We start from the raw sequence: 7,053 nt of genomic DNA, 5'->3' as shown, positions 1-7,053 counted from the left end.
TTTGGAGAGGTCTCTGACAGCAGACTTTCCCACTACAATTAATCTTTTAATTTCCTTGCCACTGGTACTAAGAGTGTTGATTGTGGAGCTGTCAACAATCTCAATCTCTTCACCATCTATCATGACGCTGTCAATCGGCCCAGTGGTGAGAATCTTTGTTTTCTTGATGTTGAGCTTCAATCCATATGGAAGGTGCAGTCCTTGACCTGCTGCAGCAAGCACTTCAGGTCCTCCTCAGTTTCAGCTAGCAGGGTGGTGTCATCTGCATAATGCAGATTGTTGATGAGTCTTCCTGAAAATTTTCAGTGTCAACTAATTCCTTTTGGTACAGCGATTTCCTTCCTTCCTTCCTTTCTTCCTTCTTTCCTTCCTTCCTTCCTCTTCTTCCTTTCATCTTTGTCTTCTTCTCCTCTCAAATATTTATTTTAATATTTTTAATACCACTAATAAAGATAAGAGAACATGCTGCAAAAATTAGTCAGGAAGTCTGCTTTGAAAGTGCATACAGCATATTTCATTACACATATTAAAAAAATGTAAAACTAGCTTTATGGATATGAACTCCTTTTTTCTACGCAGGGCCTGGTTTCTCTGTTCCATCTTCTTTTAATGCTTCCTGGATCACTAAAGATTGTATCTCTAGAATCTCTCAGTTTTTCAACTTGAGGCTTGGATTTGTTCTTCAGTTCTTCCATCTTGAGAAATTGTTGGTGGTTTCTTCCTTTTTTACTCTTTGACTCCAGCTCTCTGCACATTTTGTTATATTTTTCTTAATCTTCTTGAGCTGCCCTCTGAAATCTTCTGTTCAACTCTTCTATGACAGCATCTCTTCCTCTTGACTCTTAAACTTGGAGAGAATGTTTTATAGTTAACAAAACATTTTCACATACATTATCCCATCAATGTCCCACAATGACCCTGAAAGCAGATGGACACTATTATTTCTTTTTTACAGAAGAGAATGTTCATGCTAAGAAAATGTGATTTTCCTAAAATCTCAGGATTAGAAAGTGGTATACATTGTTCCTGTATCTATTTACTCAGTTCTAGCTCTGTGCTCCAAGGGAAGATGCCCTCTGCGGTGCAAAGGAGACCATGGTTGATATTATTTTACAAATTCTTAGTACATATGACTTCTGATTTTTAATAGGTGTTGGAGGTATTGAAATACTGTGTGAATCAACTAAATGTATTCACTCTTGGATGGCTCAGATTAAGCATGAGAGAAAATATAACCATTTTATCTAATAGTCTATGTTTTATTTTACCTGCAGTTATTACTCAATCTTCATAACATGGTACACATCTGACTTACTGGATCTTTGTTTAACTTCCCCCCCCCCCCACACTTAAGTTTTTGACTCAGATTAATAAATGATAAAGGAAAGCATCTTATATTAACTCAAAGTACTTTAGACATTGGAAGGATATAGCACACTTGTTACCTCAAACTAGGCGGTGTCGATTTTAAGTCCCACCAGGGCATCCCTATTTATTTTATCTGTAATCTCTCTTTCTCGTTTATTGTCATTGAGGTAGAGTCAACTCACAGGTGACCCTCGATTGGGTTTCTGAGGCTACATGTTGCTGGGGAAGGGATTGGCCATCTTTCTCCTTAGGAGCTGCTGGTGGATTTGAACCACTATAGGTTGTTGTGCCATGATTTAGCAGCATACCTTTCTATGGACTATGCAAGTAGAGCTCCCTATAATAATAAACAACCAATTTTTAAAATTGTTGTCACTTCAAGAGATCTGAGGTCCAGGTAGAGGCTTGTTTCTAGTGAAATCATGTGTCTTTGCCTCACCACTACCTGGCCTTGGTGTGGGTTGGATATGTTTGCAATATGAATGCAGGGTTGGAGACAGGACAGTGGTTTACTTTTCTAACAGGAATCACTGGTCCATAGGCCACTGGTCTTATTGATTCAGAATTCTTATTGTATAAGCCATAAACATCTTCATTCTAAAGTGTACATTGTAGGTGTTCAACAAACATTTGTTTACTTTACTTATATGAGTCACTTTTAGGACAGGCAAATGTGTATAGATCAGAGTTTAAAGTGGTTTTAGACCTGGGAAGAAAGAGGAAAGAAGAAAATCTTTGTTTAGCTAGCATTTCTTTTATGGAGCTAGAAAATATGCCAATAAGGGTTGGTTATGGCTGCAAAAGCAAAATTAATGCAACTGGTTTCATTAACTGTTGTTGTTATGTGCCATCGAGTCACTTGCAACTCATAGCAACTCTATGTATAATAGCCCTGAAACCTGCTCTATCTTGTACCAACTTTACTGTCTCTAGCACACCTACCATCATTACCCCCATCACTGAATCAATCCATCTTATCGATGGTCTTCCTCTCTTTCTTGGTCCCTCCACCCAAGTATGATGTCCTTCCCCAAGGACTGGTCCCTCCTTGAAACAAGCCCGAAGTATGTCACATGAAGCCTCAGAATCCTTGCCTTCAAGGGCCTGGTTTACATGAAAAATGTTGAATTGGCATACATTGTGTCACCCATGTTTTTATAACAATAACCATATGATAAATATATACTATTATTATTAAAAACTTTACAGAGAAATTGTGCTTTTTGATTTTGCATGTGTTGTGGTGGGTTTTTTTTGTTGTTGTTGTTTTTAAATAACAACTATTTAAATTGATAAATACATCCCCTTATATGGTCTGGTGGTAGGGAGCTATGGTGCCTACCCAAAGGTCTACAATTCAAATCCACCAGCTGCTTGGTAGGAGAAAGACAGGCAATCTCTTCAGGTGAGATTTACTTCCTCTGAAAACCTCCTGGAGAGTCAACCTATGAGTGCCGACTTGATGGCATTCAACAACAACGTTCTGATTGACAACTTTTCCAGTGAAGATCACCAGGAGGTGTTTCGGGTGTGGGGGTCGGGGGGGGTATGAGCGGGGGGGGGTGGGGGTTGGCCCTCTTACTTCCTTTATCAGGATTCCTTGCAGTTGAGCTATCTGTTAAGCACAATCCCTTTCACATTTGGGGTTCCTGCTTTCTGATCAGGAATATGAAAGTAGTTACAATGTGGTGACATGGGCAAAGATGCTTCCCTCAGGACTCTGGAAGAGGTGGGCTTTATGTGAGAGGTGCGTTCTGGACTCAGGAGCACCTGGATCAGAGAGTGGTTTTGATCTTGTTCCCAGGAGGGAGTGATTGAGTTGCAGGTACCAAGGTTAATTTGTTGATTAACATGATAATTCTGCATTTACATTTTCAAAGTGGTTTAGAATTGCTAATGAGCTGCTTCTTAAAGTGGGCCTGTAAGGAAGGTCAGTGTTGTCCCCATTATACAAATGAGGAGACTGAGACAGGTGGTGTGAAGTGACTCACTCAGGGTCGCACAGTGAGCTCATGGAGGAGAAGGCTGGGACTGAACTTCAAAACACAGCTTTCTATAACTGAGCCAGAGGTTCTAGGTCTTCACCAAGGGGATTTCCCTCATCCTGGGACTCAAGTGTCCAAATATATTTGATGTGAATCTGAGATATTCTTCTAAGGAGGTAGGCTTCCACAGCCCCGTTTCTGAAGGATGGGACAGAAACATGGCTCAGAAACTGGGGATGAGCTGCTGGGGTCAGCTGTGGTGTGACTGAGTGAACTCTGCTCATGGACACTGTTTCCAGCACGTCCAGATCCTACGGTCTTTATTTCTCCACGGATCTCCCAGGAGACATTTCTTACAGGTCTGCTCTTTGAGATCAGCTCTTATTTGTAAGAACCATCACTTTAGACTCTCATTTAATTAGACAGACTATCTACACTTGTTCCCCCTCTCTTTTTACAAGGAAATGAAGCAATTGCTCATCCCTGGTCAATGCTTATGGGAGATGGAGATCTTCAAAGGCTCTTTGAGCTGTGTTGAGGATATTTCTTCCTCTGAGCTCCCTGAGCTGCTGGATTTATACATTTGCAACATTATAAGGGATGCTTTCTCTGGCATTTTCCAGAAAACTTTATACCACTCTGTGTCTCCTAAGATCTTGTACTTGTCATGTTGCTGGTGTTAGTTGCTGTTGAGTCATACTTAACTCATGGTGACCTCATGTAACAGAGGAGAACTGTCTGACAGGGTTGTTGGATTTATTTATTTATTTTTTGGGTGTAAATCACAGAAGCTGATAACTAGGTTATTTCTTCTGTGGAGTTGCTGATTGATTCAAACCACTGACTTCAGATAGCAACTGTGCCCTTACCCATTGCCTCAGGAGGGCTCCTTAGTCCAACCATAGGCACTTATTTTTAAGTATTTGATAAAGAGAGAATCAATTTAGAGCACTTTTTGTTCATTTGTTTTATAGGACCATGTCTATGAATGGTTTAGCACGAGGCTCCCCACGGACATACAAGTGGTCAAATTTTGTGTCTGTTTCTTTCCAGAAAGGATTGGTAGAAACAGGAGGGAAAGGAGGCTAAGGGTAGAAAGGAAAAAGAGAAATAAAAACCCGAAAATAATGAGAGTAATGCCAGCAGGTGTATTACCTGATATAACTTCACATGCTTTTATTAAAGCGTCATTGATAGATGAATAGGAGAAGATAGGGGGAAAGGAACCTTGTCCTATCCTGTATCATCCCCTTGATCTTTGTCATGCTCAAGCCAATTGTTACCTACCATCTTCATGTCCATCCATGTCCTTGAGGGGCATCTTCTCTTTCAATGACCCTCTCTCTACATTTCCCAGAATGATGTCTACTTCCCAGGACTGATCTCTCCTGATCTCTAAGGAGCCAAGTTCTGAAACATTGCTCCTAGGGTCGCAGTGAGTGATAACCGACTCTACAGCACCTAGCAACAACCGCAGAGGAAAAGGGAAGGAAAGAAACAAGTAGGCAGAGGCTGGGATGGCTGTTCAGGTGAACATGTGTCTGAAGCTCACTGAACAAGTTTAATTCTAGTGAAATGCAATGGACTTCATACTGCAAAGAGTACTTCTCCCTCAGCTAAACACCAAGGAAGCTAATAAAAGGAGTTATTTGGAAATTTTTTTCTATGTAATTTTTCATTATTATTAATTTTAATGAAAATTTACAGAGATTATGGATTTCCGTTCATTCATTGTTGCACTTTTCTCCTTGAACACCCCTCCTCTACAGTTTGTTCTTCTCTTTGAAAAGTAAAAGAAAAATTCTTTCATTGCTATACAATCCTTCCCCCCAAGTCCACTCCACTAAGCAGCCTTTGTTCTGGACTCATGTCATGGCGATAATACTTAATTAAATATACCTTTTAAACAGTTTTCTCTCTTATCTGTTTCAATGCAGTATACATAATTAATCCCATCTTTTTCAGTCTCCTCCTCCAAACCCCTATTTCAGTCCCATTTTACAACAGTGGCACTATGCAGTTATTTGGAAATTTTATAACTGCTGGTTTAAAATAATTTGGTCTAAAAACTGGGAATGAGTCAGTAGCTCATTGCTTCCCACTTTACCCTCTGACCTTCCTAGATTTCCAGTATGAGACACAGGATGAGGATGGCATGTGGGGTGAGGAATTCCTGATTACTACATTTCTTACTTTCTATAGCTCAAACTGATAGATTATTTATATATCTATGCACAGGACAGAGAAGAGTTTAGGGCTGTTGCACGTAGGGTCACTATGAGTTGCAAGTGACTCGACAGCACATAACAACAACAACAATTCTTGAAATTTTCAAATGAAGTAAGCTTAATGACAGTTTCACAGTTGAGGCCTTTTATCTTCACTGGAGGGTCAGTAGACATTAGAACCAACTCAATGGAAATAAGACAGAGATAATTGGGGGGGAAGTAAATATGAACTAGATATTGGGTGAATAATTTTAAGTTCCTTCGTATAATAATGATACAATAGTCTATTTGAGAATGTCTTTGTGCATAAATGTATGTTGCTATTGTTGTTAGGTGCCATTGTGTCAACCCTATGAACAATGAACCTGAACTCTGTCCTATCCTGTGTCACCTTTATCCTCTCTGATACACGAGAGCTCATTGCTGAAGTCCCTTTCAATCCATCTTGCTAGGGATCTTCCTCTCCTTTGTTGACCATCCATCTTTTCAAGCATGATGTCCCAGTTCAAGGAAGACCCTTACCTAGCTACATGTCTAATATATGAAAGACAAAGCCTCACCATCTTTACCTCCAAGGAGCACCCTGGCTGCACTTTTCCCGAGATATATATGTCTGTTCTTTTGGAAGTTCGTGAGATATTCAGTACCTTTTTGCAACTCCACAATTCAAAATCACCAATTCTTCTGTCATCCTTACTCATTGTTCAGCTCTCTGATATATATCAGGTAATTGAGAAGACTATGGCCTAAATCAGGAGCATCTTAGTCTTCAGACTGACACCATTGCTCTTCATCATTTTGGAGAATTCCCTGACAGCAGACTTGCCCAATGCAATGCATCACCTGATTTCCTGACTGCTGGTTTCTTGGTTATGGATTCCAAGGAAGATGAAATCATTGAAAGCTTCAATCCTTTCTCCATATATCATAATGTTGATTCTTGGGCCTGTGCTGAGAACATTTGTTTTCTTAATACTGAGGTACAGTCCATACCAAAGGCTAGAAAGAATTCTTGATCTTCTGCTGCAGGCATTTCATATCTCCTTACTTTCAGCAAGCTAGGTTGTAGCATCTCCTTAACACAGGTTGTTGATGAGTCTTCCTCTGATCCTGATGTCACATTCCTCTTCACAGAGTCCACCTTCTTAAACTATTTTCTCAGCATAGAGATAGGGAGGGAGACTAGGGATGGAGAAAGGATACAGCCCGCATGGATACCAGGTACAACCCGTCAGTTTGTTTATTGAGGAATGGTTTGCATTCATGAATACTGAGCAAAAGAATACAAATATAGAAAAATGAACAATTGTTGAATCTAAACAGAGGATATATGAATGTTCATTCATTAGTTTTCCAGCATAGTATATTTAGAGTTTTAGATCTAAAACTCATTGCTGTCAATTTGAACCAACCAGTTCCAGAAGAGGCAAATCACAAAGGAAGAGATTGCCCATCTTTATCTTGTGCAGCTA

The sequence above is a fragment of the Elephantulus edwardii genome, unplaced genomic scaffold (genome assembly GCF_000299155.1).
Source record: "Elephantulus edwardii isolate Elephantulus edwardi_28Jun2011 unplaced genomic scaffold, EleEdw1.0 scaffold00134, whole genome shotgun sequence".
In the NCBI taxonomy this organism is placed as follows: Eukaryota; Metazoa; Chordata; class Mammalia; order Macroscelidea; family Macroscelididae; genus Elephantulus; species Elephantulus edwardii.
Note: the sequence above shows the minus strand (reverse complement) of the source record.